Consider the following 18,839-nt stretch of genomic DNA (forward strand, 5'->3'; position numbering starts at 1 on the left):
TATTTAGTTTTCCCACACAAGACTTCAACATCTCTAACAATTCCAATTGGTGAAATAGTATCTCTATTGGCAAGTTTAATTGTGACATCAATATCTTCTAACTCAACAGGTGCAATTTCATTCTTAATTTCTTTGTATAAGTCATGAGGTATAACACTAGCACTAGCACCCATATCACATAAGCCATGATAATAATGATCTCCTATTTTAACAGAAATAACAGGCATGCCTACCACAGGTCTATGTTTATCTTCATCACAAGGTTTAGCAATTCTAGCAGTTTCACCTTCGAACTGAATAACATGCCCATCAATATTATCAGACAAGAGATCTTTAACAATAGCAATATTAGGTTCTACTTTAACTTGCTCAGGAGGTGTATAAGTTCTAATATTGCTTTTACGAACAACAGTTGAAGCTTTAGCATGATCCTTTATTCTAACAGGGAAAGGTGGTTTCTCAATATAAGAAATAGGAACAATAGGATCATTATAAGTGACAATCTTTTCTTCAACTTTAATAGGTGCAGCTACTTTTACTTCTATGGGAGGATGATATTTAAACCACTTCTCCTTAGGGAGATCAACATAAGTAGCAAAAGATTCACAGAAAGAAGCTACTATCTCAGAGTCAAGTCCATATTTAGTGCTAAACTTACGGAAAATGTCGGTATCCATAAAAGATTTAACACAATCAAACTTAGGTGTCATACCTAACTCCTTACCTTCGTCGAGGTCCCAATCTTCAGAGTTGCATTTAATTCTATCTAATAAATTCCATCTGAATTCAATAGTCTTCATCATAAAAGAGCCAGCACAAGAAGTATCGAGCATGATGCGACTGTTTTCAGAAAGCCGAGCATAAAAACTTTGCATAATTATTTCTCTTGAGAGCTCATGATTGGGGCATGAATATAATACTGATTTAATCCTCCCCCAAGCTTGAGCGATGCTTTCTTCTTTGCGAGGCCAGAAATTATATATATAATTGCGATCACGATGAACAAGATGCATAGGGTAATACTTTTGATGAAATTCCAGCTTCAATCTTTTATAGTCCCATGATCTCATATCATCACATAGCCTATACCATATCAATGCATCTCCCTTCAAAGATAAAGGGAATACCTTCTTCTTAGCAACATCATCGGGTATACCTGCAAGCTTAAATAATCCACAAACTTCATCCACATATATTAAGTGCTCATCAGGATGCTTTGTTCCATCTACTGTAAAAGGGTTAGCTAGCAGTTTTTCTATCATACCCGAAGGATACTCATAAGGAATTTCATTTTCAATAGGTTCAGTAGGTTGAGGAGCAACTCTTTGCTCTACTGGACGGGGTGAAGATACCCCGAACAAGCCCCTCAGAGAATTACTTTCCATAGTAATAAGTGACAGTAAATTTCAGCACACCATATAAATTTTTCCTTACCAAATTCCACCTCCCAAAGGCGCTACACTCCCCGGCAACAGCGCCAGAAAAGAGTCTTGATGACCCATAAGTATAGGGGATCTATCGTAGTCCTTTAGATAAGTAAGAGTGTCGAACCCAACGAGGAGCAGAAGGAAATGGTAAGCGGTTTTCAGCAAGGTATTCTCTGCAAGTACTGAAATAAGTGGTAACAGATAGTTTTGTGATAGGATAAATCGTAACGAGCAACAGGTAACAAAAGTAAGTAAAGTGCAGCAAGATGGCCCAATCCTTTTGTAGCAAAGGACAAGCCGGAACAAACTCTTATAATAGAAAAAGCGCTCCCGAGGACACATGGGAATATCGTCAAGCTAGTTTTCATCACGTTCATATGATTCGCGTTCGATATTTTGATAATTTCATATGTGGGTGGACTGGTGCTTGGGTGCTGTTCTTACTTGAACAAGCATCCCACTTATGATTAACCTCTATTGCAAGCATCCGCAACTACAACAAAAGTATTAAGGTAAACCTAACCATAGCATGAAACATGTGGATCCAAATGAGCCCCTTACGAAGCAACGCATAAACTAGGTTTTAAGCTTCTGTCACTCTAGCAACCCATCATCTACTTATTACTTCCCAATGCCTTCCTCTAGGCCCAAATAATGGTGAAGTCTTATGTAGTCGACGTTCACATAACACCACTAGAGGCTAGACAACATACATCTTATCAAAATATCAAACGAATACCAAATTCACATGACTACTCATAGCAAGACTTCTCCCTTGTCCTCAGGAACGAACGTAATTACTCACAAAGCATATTCATGTTCATAATCAGAGGGGTAATAATATGCATATAGGATCTGAACATATGATCTTCCACCAATTAAACCAACTAGCATCAACTACAAGGAGTAATCAACACTACTAGCAACCTACTAGCACCAATCCCGGACTTTGAGATAAGAATTGGATACAAGAGATGAACTAGGGTTTGGAGATGAGATGGTGCTGGTGAAGATGTTGATGGAGATTGCCCCCTCCCGATGAGAGGAGCATTGGTGATGACGATGATGATGATTTCCCCCTCCCGGAGGGAAGTTTCCCCGGCAGAACAGCTCTGCCGGAGCTCTAGATTGGATCCGCCAAGGTTCCGCCTCGTGGCGGCGGAGTCTCGTCCCGAAAAGTTCCTTCCTATTTTTTTCTCATCGAAAGACCTCATATAGGAGAAGATGGGCGTCGGAGAGCCACCAGGGGGCCCACGAGGTAGGGGGGCGCGCCCTGGGGGGGGGCGCCCCCACCTTCGTGAGCAGGGTGTGGGCCCCCTGGCCTTCATCTTTGGCGTGGATTTTTCTTTATTTCTTTTAAGATGTTCCGTGGAGTTTCAGGACTTTTGGAGTTGCGCAGAATAGGTCTCTAATATTTGCTCCTTTTCCAGACAAGAATTCCAGCTGCCGCCATTCTCCCTCTTTATGTAAGCCTTGTAAAATAAGAGAGAATAGCCATAAGTATTGTGACATAAAGTGAAATAACAGTCCATAATGCGATAAATATCGATATAAAAGCATGATGCAAAATGGACGTATCATAGTGCAATACCTCATTCCTTATACAAAGAAATTATGCATGATATTGCACCTGTTGAGTTAGAAGATATTGATGTTACGATTAAACTTGCCAATAGAGATACTATTTCACCAATGGGAATTGTTAGAGATGTTGAAGTCTTGTGTGGGAAAACTAAATATCCTGCTGATTTTCTTGTTCTTGGTTCTCCACAAGATAGCTTTTGTCCCATTATATTTGGTAGACCCTTCCTAAATACTATTAATGCTACCATAGATTGCAAAAGAGATGTTGTTACTATCGGTTTAGATGATATGACTCATGAATTTAATTTTTCTAAATTTAGTAGACAACACCGTGAAGAAGAATTACCTAGTAAAGATGAAATTATTGGTCTTGCTTCTATTGTCGTACCTCCTAGTGATCCTTTAGAACAATATTTGCTAGACCATGAAAATGACATGTTTATGAATGAAAGAAGGGAATTAGATGAAGTATTCTTTAAACAGGAACATATTCTGAAAAACAATTTACCTGTTGAAATCCTAGGGGATCCTCCTCCACCCAAGGGTGATCCCGTGTTTGAGCTTAAACCGTTACCTGATACTCTTAAATATGCTTATCTTGATGAGAAAAAGATATACCCTGTTATTATTAGTGCTAACCTTTCAGAACATGAAGAAGAGAGATTATTGAAAACTCTGAAGAAGCACCGTGCTGCTATTGGGTATACTCTTGATGATCTTAAGGGCATTAGTCCCACTCTATGTCAACATAAAATTAATTTGGAAGAAGATGCTAAACCAGTTCGTGATCATCAACGTCGGCTAATCCTAAAATGAAAGAAGTGGTAAGAAAGGAGATACTAAAGCTCCTTGAGGCAGGTATAATTTATCCCGTTGCTGATAGCCAGTGGGTAAGCCATGTCCATTGTGTCCCTAAGAAGGGAGGCATTACTGTTGTTCCTAATGATAAAGATGAATTGATTCCTCAAAGAATTATTACAGGTTATAGGATGGTAATTGATTTCCGCAAATTAAATAAGGCTACTAAAAAAGATCATTACCCCTTACCTTTTATCGATCAAATGCTAGAAAGATTATCTAAACATACACATTTTTGCTTTCTAGATGGTTATTCTGGTTTCTCTCAAATACCTGTGTCAGCCAGAGATCAATCAAAGACTATTTTTACATGCCCTTTTGGTACTTTTGCTTATAGACGTATGCCTTTTGGTTTATGTAATGCACCTGCTACCTTTCAAAGATGCATGATGGCTATATTCTCTGGCTTTTGTGAAAAGATTTGTGAGGTTTTCATGGACGACTTTTCCATCTATGGATCTTCTTTTGATGATTGCTTGAGCAACCTTGATCGAGTTTTGTAGAGATGTGAAGAAACTAATCTTGTCTTGAATTGGGAAAAGTGCCACTTTATGGTTAATGAAGATACTGTCTTGGGGCATAAAGTTTCTGAAAAGGGTATTGAAGTTGATAAAGCCAAGGTTGATGCTATTGAAAAGATGCCATGTCCCAAGGACATCAAAGGTATAAGAAGTTTCCTTGGTCATGCCGGTTTTTATAGGAGGTTCATTAAGGACTTCTCAAAAATTTCTCGGCCTCTGACTAGTTTATTACAAAAATATATATACCATTTGTCTTTGATGATGATTGTGTAGAAGCATTTGAAATACTTAAGAAAGCATTGATTTCTGCACCTATTGTTCAGCCACCTGATTGGAATTTACCCTTTGAAATTATGTGTGATGCTAGTGATTATGTTGTAGGTGCTGTTCTAGGACAAAGAGTTGATAAGAAACTAAATGTTATCCAATATGCTAGTAAAACTCTAGACAATGCTCAAAGAAATTATGCTACTACCGAAAAAGAATTCTTAGCAGTTATATTTGCTTGTGATAAGTTTAGACCTTATATTATTGATTCTAAAGTAACTATTCACACTGATCATGCTGCTATTAAATATCTTATGGAAAAGAAAGATGCTAAACCTAGACTTATTAGATGGGTTCTCTTGCTACAAGAATTTGATTTGCATATTATTGATAGAAAAGGAACTGAGAACCCCGTTGCAGACAACTTGTCTAGGTTAGAAATGTGCTTGATGACCCACTACCTATTGATGATAGCTTTCCTGATGAGTAATTTAATGTCATAAATGCTTCTCATACTGCTCCATGGTATGCTGATTATGCTAATTACATTGTTGCTAAGTTTATACCACCTAGTTTCACATACCAGCAAAAGAAAACGTTCTTCTATGATTCGAGGCATTACTTCTAGGATGACCCACATCTATATAAAGAAGGAGTAGATGGTGTTATTAGACGTTGTGTACCTGAGCATGAACAGGAACAGATCCTATGCAAGTGTCACTCCGAAGCTTATGGAGGACACCATGCTGGAGATAGGACTGCACATAAGGTACTGCAATCTGGTTTTTATTGGCCTACTCTCTTCAAGGATGACCGTAAGTTTGTCTTATCTTGTGATGAATGTCAAAGAATTGGTAATATTAGTAGACGTCAAGAAATGCCCATGAATTATTCACTTGTCATTGAACCATTTGATGTTTGGGGGTTTGACTATATGGGACCTTTTCCTTCCTCTAATGGTTATACACATATTTTAGTTGCAGTTGATTACGTTGCTAAGTGGGTAGAAGCTATTCCAACTAGTAGTGCTGATCATAACACTTCTATTAAAATGCTTAAAGAAGTTATTTTCCCAAGATTTGGAGTCCCTAGATATTTAATGACTGATGGTGGTTCACATTTTATTCATGGTGCTTTTCATAAAATGCTTGCTAAATATGATGTTAATCATAGAATTGCATCTCCTTATCACCCTCAGTCTAGTGGTCAAGTAGAATTGAGTAATATAGAACTCAAATTAGTTTTGCAAAAGACTGTTAATAGGTATAGAAAGAATTGGTCTAAGAAACTTGATGATGCATTATGGGCCTATAGAACTGCATATAAAAATCCTATGGGTATGTCTCCGTATAAAATGGTCTATGGAAAAGCATGTCACTTACCTCTCAAACTAGAACACAAGGCTTATTAGGCTATTAAAGAACTTAATTATGATTTTAAACTTGCCGGTGAGAAGAGGTTATTTGATATTAGCTCACTTGATGAATGGAGAACCCAAGCCTATGAAAATGCCAAGTTGTTTAAAGAAAAAGTTAAAAGATGGCATGACAAAAGGATACAAAAGCGTGAGTTTAATGTAGGTGATTATGTATTGCTATACAACTCTCGTTTAAGGATTTTTGCAGGAAAACTTCTCTCTAAATGGGAAGGTCCTTACATTATCGAGGAGGTCTATCGTTCCGGTGCCATAAAAATCAACAACTTCGAAGGCACAAATCCGAAGGTGGTGAACGGTCAAAGAATCAAACACTATATCTCAGGTAATCCCATAAATGTTGAAATCAATGTTATTGAAACCGTAACCTCGGAGGAATACATAAGGGACACTTTCCGGAACGTTTCAGACTTCAAAAAGGAATAGGTATGTGGTACGGTAAGTAAATCGACTCCAAAATAGTTTTTAAGGCAATATTTCTCTGTTTTGGAATATTTAGAAAAATAGAAAAATAAGCAGCAGACCGGGAAGGACACTAGGGCTGCACGAGGGTGGAGGGCGCGCTCTAGCCTACTGGGCGCGCCCCCTACCTCGTGGGCACCTCATGTGCTCTCTGGACTCCGTTTTCATACACGACATGTATTTTGTTCGGTAAAAATTCATTATATAACCTCCCGGGGGTTTTGACTCCCGTATCACGCAAAAATCTCCTGTCTTTGTTTTGAGCTGCTTTTCTGACAGATCCAGGTCGTCATGTCGTCTTCAAGTGCCCCCAAGGACCAGTTCTTCGAGAAGGTCATCAACCCCTACCTCGCAGAAGTGCTGCAACACCCTCAAACCATAGAGATGCGTGAGGGGTTGTTGCACATCCGCGATGCTGAGGGACCAAGGAAGACCGGAAGCACGGAGGCCAGGCTCGAGGCATTGGAACAAGAAGTTTACAAGTGTCAGGAGATGGTGGAGCGTGGACTTGATTCCAATCACATTATGATCACGGAGTTCACCAACAACCACAAGCTGGACGTCAAGGACATTGGGGAGGCCATCTTCAAGCTTCATGAGAAAATCGAGCACCTCCAAGCCCAGATTTGTGACTTGCAAAACCAAAACCGTGAGTATGAATATAGATTCAAAAGGATGAGTTTGGCTATAGATTTGAGGTTTTAGGAGACTCGGTCATCTTTCTATGATGGTGAGCCTATGCCTTGGAAGAAGGACGACAAGCCTACGCCATCAACAAAATCACCATCGTCTCCACCAACAAAGAAGAATTGAGTATCTGGTATGGGCACTCCACTTGGCAACTGCCAAGCTTGGGGGAGTGCCCCGACATCGTATCACCATCACTTTTATCTTTACCGTTTTCTTAGTTCGATCCTTTTGGTAATATCTTGATCTAGTAGAATAAAAGTTTTTAGTATGATCTAGCTGTGAGTTTTGCTTTATTATTCTTCTATGTAATCGAGTCCGTGAGCTATATAATAAAGATTAGTGTTGAGTCAAGGGCTTGATTATTTTTCCATGATCCTAAGTGAATAAAAGAAAAGAGAAAGAATAAAAAGAAACAAAGAGATCATATGGATCTTATGGAGAGTAATGAGCTCACATAGAAAAAGTATGATGAATAAAAGTTGTTGAGGGTTGACAAACATAGTTTTGGTCATCGTTGCAATTAATAGGAAGTAATAAAGAAAGAGAGGTCTTCACATATAAATATACTATCTTGGGCATCTTTTATGATTGTGAGCACTCATTAAAGTATGACATGCTAAAGAGTTGACGTTGGACAAGGAAGACAACGTATTGGGTTATGTTTTCTTACATCTGAGATAAATTATATTGTCTTGGATCTTCCAACATGATGAGCTTGCCTTTCCCCCTCATGCTAGCCAAATTCATTGCACCAAGTAGAAATACTACTTGTGCTTCCAAATACCCTTAAACCAGTTTTGCCATAAGGGTCCACCATATCTACCTATGGATTGAGTAAGATCCCTCAAGTAAGTTGTCATCGGTGCAAGCAATAAAAATTGCTCTCTAAATATGTATGATTGATTGGTGCGGAGGAAATAAGCTTTATACGATCGTGTGATATGGAAGTAATAAAAGCGACAGACTGCATAATAAAGGTCCATATCACAAGTGGCAATATAAAGTGATGTTCTTTCGCATTAAGATTTTGTGCATCCAACCATAAAAGCGCATGACAACCTCTGCTTCCCTCTGCGAAGGGCCTATCTTTTACTTTTATCTCCTACATTGCATAAGAATCATGGTGATCTTCACCCTTCCTTTTTACATTTTATCCTTTGGCAAGCACAGTATGTTGGAAAGATCCTGGTATATATGGCTAACTGGATGTGAGTTTTCATGAACTATTACTGTTGACATTACCCTTGAGGTAAAACGTTGGGAGGCAAAAACTATAAGCCCCTATCTTTCTCTGTGTCCGATTAATACTCCATACCCATAAGTATTGCGTGAGTGTCAGCAATTGTGAAAGATTATATGATAGTTGAGTATGCGGACTTGCTGAAAAGCTCTTATACATTGACTCTTTCCTCTGTTATGATAAATTGCAATTGCTTCAATGACTGAGGTTATAGTTTGTTAGTTTTCAATAAAGTTTACGATTCATACTTGATATTGTGATTGAATTATTACTCTAGCATTAGAGATTATATGACAAAGAATTATATGAGTTGTTGTTCTAAGAATGATCATTATGCCCTCATGTCCGTATTTTACTTTTATCGACACCTCTATCTCTAAACATGTGGACATATTTTTCGATTTCGGCTTTTCACTTGAGGACAAGCGAGTTCTAAGCTTGGGGGAGTTGATACGTCCATTTTGCATCATGCTTTTATATCAATAGTTATTGCATTATGGGCTGTTATTACACATTATGTCACAATACTCATGTCTATACTCTCTTATTTTACAAGGTTTCCATAAAAGAGGGAGAATGCCGGCAGCTGGGATTCTGGGCTGGAAAAGGAGCAAATATTAGAGAACTATTCTGCACAGCTCCAAAATTCCTGAAACTTCACGGAAGATGTTTTCCAAATATATAAAAATACTGAGAGCAAGAACTTCACCAGGGGGCCACACCCTGCCCATGAGGGCGGGGGCGCGCCCTACCCCTGGGCGCGCCCCCCTACCTCGTGGGCCCCCTGGTGGCCCTCCGGTGGCCATCTTCTACTATATGAAGTCTTTCGATGGAAAAATAATCATAAGCCATCTTCTCGGATGAAACTCCGCCGTCACGAGGCAGAACCTTGGCGGAACCAATCTAGGGCTCTGGCGGAGCTGTTCTGTCGGGGAAACTTCCCTCCCAGAGGGGGAAATCATCGCCATCGTCATCACCAACGCTCCTCTCATCGGGAGAGGGCAATCTCCATCAACATCTTCATCAGCACCATCTCATCTCAAAACCCTAGTTCATCTCTTGTATCCAATTCTTGTCTCCAAGTCCGGGATTGGTGCTAGTAGGTTGCTAGTAGTGTTAATTACTCCTTGTAGTTGATGCTAGTTGGTTTAATTTGTGGAAGATCATATGTTCGGATCCTATATGCATATTAATACCCCTCTGATTATGAACATGTTTATGCTTTGTGAGTAGTTACTTTTGTTCCTGAGGACATGGGAGAAGTCTTGCTATTAGTAGTCATGTAAATTTGGTATTCGTTCGATATTTTGATGAGATGTATGTTGTCTCTCCTCTAGTGGTGTTATGTGAGCGTCGACTACATGACACTTCACCATTATTTGGGCCTAGAGGAAGGCATTGGGAAGTAATAAGTAGATGATGGGTTGCTAGAGTGACAGAAGCTTAAACCCTAGTTTATTCGTTGCTTCGTAAGGGGCTGATTTGGATCCATATGTTTCATGCTATGGTTAGGTTTACCTTAATACTTTTGTTGTAGTTGCGGATGCTTGCAATAGAGGTTAATCATAAGTGGGATGCTTGTCCAAGTAAGGACAGTACCCAAGCACCGGTCCACCAACATACCAAATTATCAAAGTACCGAATGCGATTCATATGAACGTGATGAAAACTAGCTTGACGATATTACCATGTGTCCTCGGGAGCGCTTTACATCATATAAGAGTTTGTCCAGGCTTGTCCTTTGCTACAAAAAGGATTGGGCCACCTTGCTGCACCTTATTTACTTTTGTTACTTGTTGCTCGTTACAAATTATCTTATCACAAAACTATCTGTTACCACTTATTTCAGTACTTGGGGAGAATACCTTGCTGGAAACCGCTTATCATTTCCTTCTGCTCCTTGTTGGGTTCGACACTCTTACTTATCGAAAGGACTATGATAAATCCCCTATACTTGTGGGTCATCAGGGTGGAAAGTTCAGTACAAAGGTCAGTGAAACGACCTGACTATCATTCTTCAGGTTGTTGCATCGGAGGATCTACGAATTTGGCATTCATTCTTTGGATTGACTGGCTCTCATAATGACCTGAATGTGCTTTCGAGATCACCATTGTTTCCTAGGCTTGTTGCTGAAGATGCTTCTCCTTGCAACTATGTTGTCAATGGTCGTGAGTACATGATGGGTCACTACCTTGCATATGGCATCTATTCTACATGGGCCACATTTGTCAAGACAATCCCGCGTCCTAAAGGTAACAAGATATCTCGGTTTACAATGCATCAATAGTTGTCAATAAAGGATGCGGAGAGAGATTTTGGTGTGCTTCATAAGTGCTTTGCCATCATTCATGGCCCTCCCGAGTATTGGAACCCCCAAGGTCCTATGGCAAATTATGACATGTTGCATCATCTTGCATAACATGATCATTTGAAGATGAAAACGACGTGCCTTAGAAGTTTCGGTACATCTGCAATGGGGATCCTATTGAGCTGGAGCATAATGCAAATAGGATACAAAGATTCCTAGCAACACATCAGAAGATCGAGAACTGAGAAGTTCATAGCCAGCTCCAAGCTGATCTTGTTGAGCATCAGTGGCATCTCATAGCACTTCGTACTTGTGCTTTTATCATGCTTTTTTACTTCATCTGACCCGTCTGTGTGTTTGAATTCGAAAAATCTGGTTGTAAACTATGACTATGTTGCGTGAACATTAATTATTATGTTTGGCAAACAAAATTACTCCATTAAATTTAGGATATCAGTTAGAAAGGACTTTTAGAGGGCAAATTTACTCCTCTACTAAAGGACACTCGGTCGTATCCTCCTCTATAGGGGATCAGTTAGAGTTGCCCTTAGAGCGTCTAGGGCCAATATCCCATTCCAATGGCGGTATTAGAACTGCACCGATATCATTTTCTGATTGTTGTGGAGATATATTTGCAGCCCCTGATAACTCATCTCCAATGACTGATTCTCCTATGTTTCCCTGTATACTTGAGAGGCAAATTTTTGGGATCGCGCGATAAACTAGAAATCTGGTCTGGCTATGCATACTGTTAGATCCACATTAAAAAATGTCGGGGGAGACAATTTGGTAAATCATCCAATAGCACACTGCGATGTGCAGTACACTGAGCCAGGTTCTTAAATGGTGCTAGATACAACCAACCTCCCCCAAGAGATAGTTGAAATATCTTACTAGATGTTTGCATGTGGATAGATGATCAGTGGCAGATCTATACAATATAAGATCAATAAAATGATTCAAATAGTGTAAAAAATACACTATAAGTAGTATAATTTAGTCTAACCATCATTAGAAATCTGATAGACAATCCTAACATAGCACTAAGTTGTTCGACAATCAGTATCACGTATAACCTATTCTGCTCTTTTAGGGGGGGTGCCATGACACCCATAGCACTCCTACTGGATTCAACCCATAGATGATTGTTTGTTTATACAAGCAATTGGGGCTACGAAGATGAGCTTTAAATGTTTTTACTTGATGTGTGTGTGTGTGTGTCGTGTGTTGTTTGCTATTGTGTGCACATGCAATGCTTTACTTCGCACATCTGATTTATGCTCATCTTAATGTTGCATTAACAACAATGGATGTGTGATTACACGCTCGTGAATACTTTATCGCAGTTGCTAGTTCACAAGCAGCCAACAAATTCATTTGTCGCGGTTGTTCTACCAAAAATTATTTGGATATTGAAATGGCGTGCTTGATTATTTTTATTGCTTTTTGAGATAGTGAACCGCTCATACTAAGTAGTTATTAAAACGGTGTGTGATGGTCTTGCCATAGATTGTCCATGATATCTTAATAATTTCTTTGCCAAACCAAAACAATTTAGTTATCCTTGATTATTTCTTAAGCAACACTATAATGTCTGCACGTTACACTTGCATTTATGAAGTCTTAAACTTATGTAAAGTAATTCTTTCTTGAAGAACCAAACAATTTTATTTCTAAAACCTAATCATGTGTCATTTTTTCCAAACTGAACTTTCACCATGGCCCGACCTTTAGTGGTCATTAATAGTCACGCATGTGCAACATTTGCATCAACAAATATAAACTTGACCTTGCTCAAAGGACCGGAAATTTAAACTACTCCCTCCGATCCAAATTTCTCTTACAAGAAAACCTATTTACAAACATTATGAGATAACTTACAATTGAACATATATTCCTAACATTCCCAATAGAGACATCAAATGTAAAAAATCAATGAGGTTACATCTCCCGCAGCCAATGTCTACCCGTATATATCCTACACTCAAAATCATCATTGGAGCGTGACATAGTTGACCTACCTATCACGTACATCCTACCCACTTATCATATGCTTTTCCTCCTTCTTTTGATACAGAAAAAGAGTAAGAGTCAAGACTTTAGAGTCAAAATAAAATGTTCCAAATGTACTTGCTTGTATGTTTTGGTGAACAACCGTGACAAAGACATGTAAGTTTAAATAATACTCTTGCCAATTCAACTCCTGATGGAGAGGAAGAACACTTCGTTCACACTGCTCCCTCTAAGTGGTTTGGGCAAATCCTAGACGTTGCTGCGCCGTGTTGATTGTTCGCTTCGCTCGTGTTGCAGGTGGGTAGGCGGCTGTTCATTAAATAAGAAGGTGGAGTTGGGAGACACACTTTAAACGGGTTTACTTAATGTTTGTGGATCCTGTGTCTTTATGCCCAATGCTCGTCATTGTGTGTCTAGGAAATGTTTTATTACCACATCTAAATTATGCCCCTCCTCGAATGTTGTATTAATAGTGAGGCATACGAGATTACACATGAGCAAATATTTTATCAACACTTTTAACATTTCCATGCTCATTTGCCATTCCTAATAGGTTGGACCAATACATGTCAACACTTACATTTAAGGCAAAGCGCGTTGCAGAGCGCATTACCAGTAAATATAAAATGACAACACAATAAGATAACTTAATTGAGTGTTGTTGCTTCATCAACATAACATCCATTGGCCCAGGCAGGTTGCATAGCGCACTGGTACTAAACACAAAACAATAGCAGACTACAATAAGCTAATTAAGCGGAGTTACGTCATCAACACTAACATCAATGGATCTGGGCAATGTCACATTCTTCGATTCAGGTCGATTAGCACAAATGGTTTGTGAATCGTGCCTGAAACGAACCAGAGAATGCGATCCATGTTGCATTTCGAACAACGTACCAACCAAAGTGGTTCCACCTTTTCGGCTTATGCATGTGGCAGAGGAGTTGTTGAATTACTATATGACATGGAGCAACACATGAACAAAAGGATGAGGAGAAGGAACAAGAGGTGAAGGACCAATGTGAGCTGAGACATGATTAACGAGAGTCGAAGAGCCGCGAGGTTGAAAGAGGGTATGGCGAAAATGTATCCATAGGCGCAATTTGTTGTGAGATAGTTAGTAAGCATAAATGGAGGTCTATATCTGGTTAGTCAATAGGGTGGGACCATACCATCTGTTGTATCGTGTTATACCGGCGTGGTACAACGTTTACTCACTTTCCATTTAGGCACAACTATAAGCCAATTAAGTGCGAAAATTCATTTCTGAGCACGAGCTCAGATGCTCCTGATATCTACACCACAAACTCATCTCTGGATCGGTGTCAGCAAATGTATTTCCTGACCGTATATTACATTTTATAGCCAGGTGCAGGGGCACGGAACAGGTAGCCGTTCGACGGCTCAGTCCCTTGTCTGAGCCCTTCCCGTCGCCCCCACTCACTAACGGCCACTAGACCAGCTCCTCATAAATGCATCTCTCAGCCTCGCCCCACACCGATCTAGCTATAAGCCTGTTTATCGTAGTACTACCAGTGGACCTGTATGTTTGTGTAAGGATCTAGCTGTTGTTAACGAAGCTTGTTTCCCACACTAAATAAATTTTATCTGATTTTCAACTTGGACGTCGGAGAAACATATCTTTTTTCTGATTTTCAACTTGGACGTCGGAGAAACATATCTTTTTTCCAGTAACCACCTCATGTCTCTCGGATATCAATGATTCTATCCCTCAACTGATATTGTGTAACTGCGGGATTACATCATTAAGCAGTCAAGCTTCCGAAATAGTGCAAAAAGATGGTTTTAAAAGAACAGTGCCAAAAGACAAAATCAAGATATAGTCAACAACAATATGATCCTTTGGGAAATATGACAGGGCGATGATTACTAAGCTTTAATTAACCATGTTTTCACACAATTTTCGTTACCTAAGATCCATCAAATGCACCTAATACATTGGCGGGTATTAAATATGTACTCCATGGTAAACAGTAACACAACAAAATCATGTCCACTCAACAATATCATAACACATGGGAATGGAGTCTTGCTGAGCCTATGCGGAGCAGCAGCTGCTGTTCTGTTGCTGTATGGGCTGCCCTTTCATGTGAACATGGACAGTAGATTTCCTCTCCGTGGCAGATTGGCTCGTCATTCTGCAGGCATGTAAAAATTTCAGTAGCAAGTAAATCCTTCACTCGAACAGAAGGCAAGACTAGCAGTCCACATGGAAAGCATGCCCACCAGATTTTTAGAAGGCAGCAGAAGTAGTCATAAGAGGAGATAACTGCATGATCTGTCCTTAGCCATCAGAAAAACTAAAGCCAATACCTAAATAAACTGTTTGTGTCAATTATGAACTCTGCAGAATTAATGTAATGAAAGGCTCCATGGGAAGTATTTGAGAAATTGTTCGTCATTGCTCTTGCTTGCAGTTTTTCTTCCGAAAAGCAAGAAATTATTGCTCTCTCGGCTTCTCTTGATCATGCACACAACCCAATAAAAAGATGAGCATATCATATTTTTTAAACCAGTAATGCAAACATATTGGACGGAATTCCGAAAGCCTTTCTTTTTCACAAGAATACAGGTCATTCGATGAGATCTAACATTTCAGAGAAACTGGGAAGAAAAAAGGCCTCTAAAAGTGTGTAGCTCCTGGTTATCTTTTCTTCATTTCTGATGACATATTTAAGAAAGTTCTCTCCACATTAGTGGATTCCGTAGCATAACTCTCAAGAAAATTCATTCCTAATGATTCCGCAAATGCCTGAAACTAATCATTGATATTTTAGTCACTTCATTATATATTTGAATAGAAAAGATCAGAATCACATTACGAAGAAGAGTATCAAGAACAAAGAGGCAAGCCAACCTTTCAAGCATGAAACAAGTTGAGAGTGTTTTTTTTGGTGTGTGCCAATTAGCAATACGTTGTTCTGTCCATTCAAGTATAACAGGTAAGCTCAAACTAAAATGGCGGTTAGATGTTAGCCAGTACAACCGAAATCACATTATTTTGTAAATGTAGATAACAGCGAGCCGTGAAAATGATAAGTTCAGGTCAATGGCTAAAGTGAAACTGTGAACCAATTCAACCGATCCTAGAGTACTATATTACTACATCTGAGTAAAACAGTTCCAAAAAGACGGCGTTGAGTGTCACAAGAATATGATAAAAAGTAATACGGGTGTCCATGAGGGCTTACAATGATTCCATGCACTCCCCGGTAGTAAGTAGTAACTGCTTGTTATTGTCTTGAACCTTTCAAGACCCGCATGTCCCACTGAGAAAGGAACAGATCATCGCTACAACAATCGGAGGAGTGCATGAACACAGGTAGAATTTATAAGGCAATGCTGACCTAGCCTCCAATTGTTCATTCGTTCAGAATTATGACTGCTCGCCAAGCATGTATAGTCTAAGTTGTACAGTAACCAGAAGTACTTGGGGAGTACATTGGCCCAATCCCTGCATATTTTCCAACAAACAAAATGTCAAGACTACCACACACACAGATACCACAGGACGGCCATGCCTCACCATTTTCTCAAATATAACTATGTAAGCAGAGTTCAGTAGGCACCGAGCAACCGCAGACTATCTCCTCCATGCATTTTGTCCTCTCAGCGTTGAGCCTGATCTTATCATATCTAATTCCGAACCCGATCTCCCAAGTGTACAAATTGTAGAAATCATATGCCTCGCCCGAGCAAGTGCAGGTCGCACTACACTCTTTGTCGGTTCCTCTGCATAATTGTGAGCACTCATCCCAGGGACAAGGTGTCTTGGTCTGGTGGTGCACTACCGAGCTGTAACCTGAATTTTCCAAATGTACAAATTCAGTCCAGTAGTTTTAGTTCAGCAATACCAACATGCAAGGACTGTCGTCTGCCAGTTAAAAGAAGATAATACTTAGGAGCAGCTACCATGCTTCAGCTAACCAGATCATATAGTGATTTTGTGAATGGTTTCAAAACTAAAATGAAGTGTGTCAAGCATATTTGTAATTTGAAGAAACGTACAGACGGTGGGAATAAATACAGTTCAACAGCAGGAGGATTTGGGTTCTGACCTTTTTGTCCAACCAGAGGCCTCGGGGTCAGTTGACTGCCCCGACCGAGTCAGAGAAGCATCGGGACGCCGGCGCACTCCCCGTCCTGTTGCCCGCAACCAGACCCGGCATTTGAGTCCGCAGGGACGGCGCGGCTGGCTTCGCTTCTCAGGAACAAGGCCAGAGGAACCGGATCTGGGTGTTCAAGATAGTCCTCAAACTCCTCCCCTGAAACAAGACGGCGATGGCCTACGGACATGCCTGCCGTCAGATTTCTTCCACCGGTATGGCAGCTTACCGACAAATCCGCAAAACTTATAGATCTTCAGAACTAACCTGTGGACGGCATCGAGCAGGAAATCGAGGCCAGCCTCTTCCATCACGTGGCCGCCGGTGCAGATCGAGCGCCGCCGGTTTTGGGAGAAGAGAGGGGGGCGACGATTCTGATCCGTGGCTCGGTTGAGATGAGAACGTTCTGGTCCACGGACCAGAACGCACACGCGCGTCCTCCGTTCCCCCGATACGATCTGGGCCCACGAAAGATGCACTGTTTCCTACCGTATTACCGCATACGCTCCTTTTTCTATATTCCGTGTTAGACGCGACAAGCTGTTTTGTTCGCATCCCGAGCGAGGAATGCACGCCGGTGATTTCGGGAGCAGCTGAGCTCGGGCACCAAACCGCCGTGTCCATAAGTGGTGTTACTTCATCAACATTAATTAGCATCCATGGATCATGGCTAGTGTCACATTCTTCATTTTAGGTGGACCAAGACCCTCGATCAAAACCTCGCGTGAAACAAACTAGAGACGTGACTTGTGTTGCATACGAGGCAAGTGATCAATATTTTTGTAGCCTTGTTTAAACTAGACATTCTCATGTATTTTTTACTCTTCAACTTCCTCATTAGTCATTAATAATTGCAGAGGTGTGTACAAACCTCCTTTTTTATTCTACTCCTTACAAATATGGACGTCTTTAGGTGGAAACCAAAGCATATATGCGATGTATTCGAAGAGAGGATCATTTTTACATGGGGTGCCACATGAGCGTCATTGTCCGTACATGAGATTGTTCCACACCTTGTCGCCTCTGTGACGTCAACACAAGCAACTCTCGTGAAGGGGGTCGAGTCCAATCCGTATCACATGGATCCTGAGACCCTATTCCACTTGTTTGCACTATATAAAGGAGGGGGGCTTCTAGAAATATCTCTCTCGTCCAACCATCACACGACCGTCGTCGACCTCGTTTGACATCTCTGCCACTATAGACGTCATAGTCATACCCATCGCCATATCCACTATCTTCATTGGATTGATATATACTTGTAATCGAGAATCCACAGTGACTAGCTACATTGTAAGGCTATCACGTTGTCATCTTCAAGTAACCATTTATAAAATGTCTTCTGCTTGTCATGATGTGCGAGTAATCCCCTTGGGCTAAGGGCCGAGGCGTATCCACGCAACCCCTTGTACACGCAAGTTGGGATTGACGGTATGATTTATTTTCATATATATTTACACAACTATTTGTCTCTTGTCTCTATCTCAATCGCAGTATTTACCAGTACCCGAGGTACTGAAGACCGACACAGGAGAGGCAATGGACATGGGAGAGTGAAAGGCTGCAATGGTAAGTCTGGTATGGTAGCTAGAAGGAATTTCCATGATCGACGAGAGTTGGGGATTTGCGAGGTGGAGAGAGGATGTAGAGAAAAACCAAATCCATAGGTATAGAGTATGGTAGGACAATTGGTAAGCATAAATGAAAGTGTATCTCTAACTAATCAATAGGGTGTGACCAAACCGTGTTTAATGTATTTTGTTATAATGGGCGCAATGCATCGTTTATTCATTGATATTTGGGCTCAAGCGATAAGCTAATTAAGTTGTTTTGCTTCATCAACATTAGCACCCATAGATCTTGGGCAACGTCATATTATTCAATTTAGGTGGACCAGCGCCTT

The 18,839-nt window shown here is 40.3% G+C and overlaps 1 long non-coding RNA gene across 3 annotated transcripts; it reads right to left on the reverse strand.

Moving 5' to 3' along the window:
* Window positions 1–14,682: 14,682 nt before the first annotated feature.
* LOC123060518 (uncharacterized) lies at window positions 14,683–17,438 on the reverse strand. 3 transcript variants are annotated; one of them, XR_006428003.1, is made up of 7 exons: window positions 17,204–17,438; window positions 16,889–17,116; window positions 16,400–16,632; window positions 16,178–16,284; window positions 16,022–16,099; window positions 15,057–15,751; window positions 14,683–14,968 (listed from the first exon to the last, which is right to left on the reverse strand). It is a non-coding gene; the product is annotated as an uncharacterized lncRNA (long non-coding RNA). The 3 variants fall into 3 exon arrangements; XR_006428002.1 differs by having other exon boundaries at window positions 15,057–16,099; window positions 16,357–16,632; XR_006428001.1 differs by having other exon boundaries at window positions 15,057–16,099; window positions 17,204–17,437.
* Window positions 17,439–18,839: the final 1,401 nt, after the last annotated feature.

Source organism: Triticum aestivum, chromosome 3A, assembly GCF_018294505.1.
Source record: "Triticum aestivum cultivar Chinese Spring chromosome 3A, IWGSC CS RefSeq v2.1, whole genome shotgun sequence".
Taxonomy (NCBI): Eukaryota; Viridiplantae; Streptophyta; class Magnoliopsida; order Poales; family Poaceae; genus Triticum; species Triticum aestivum.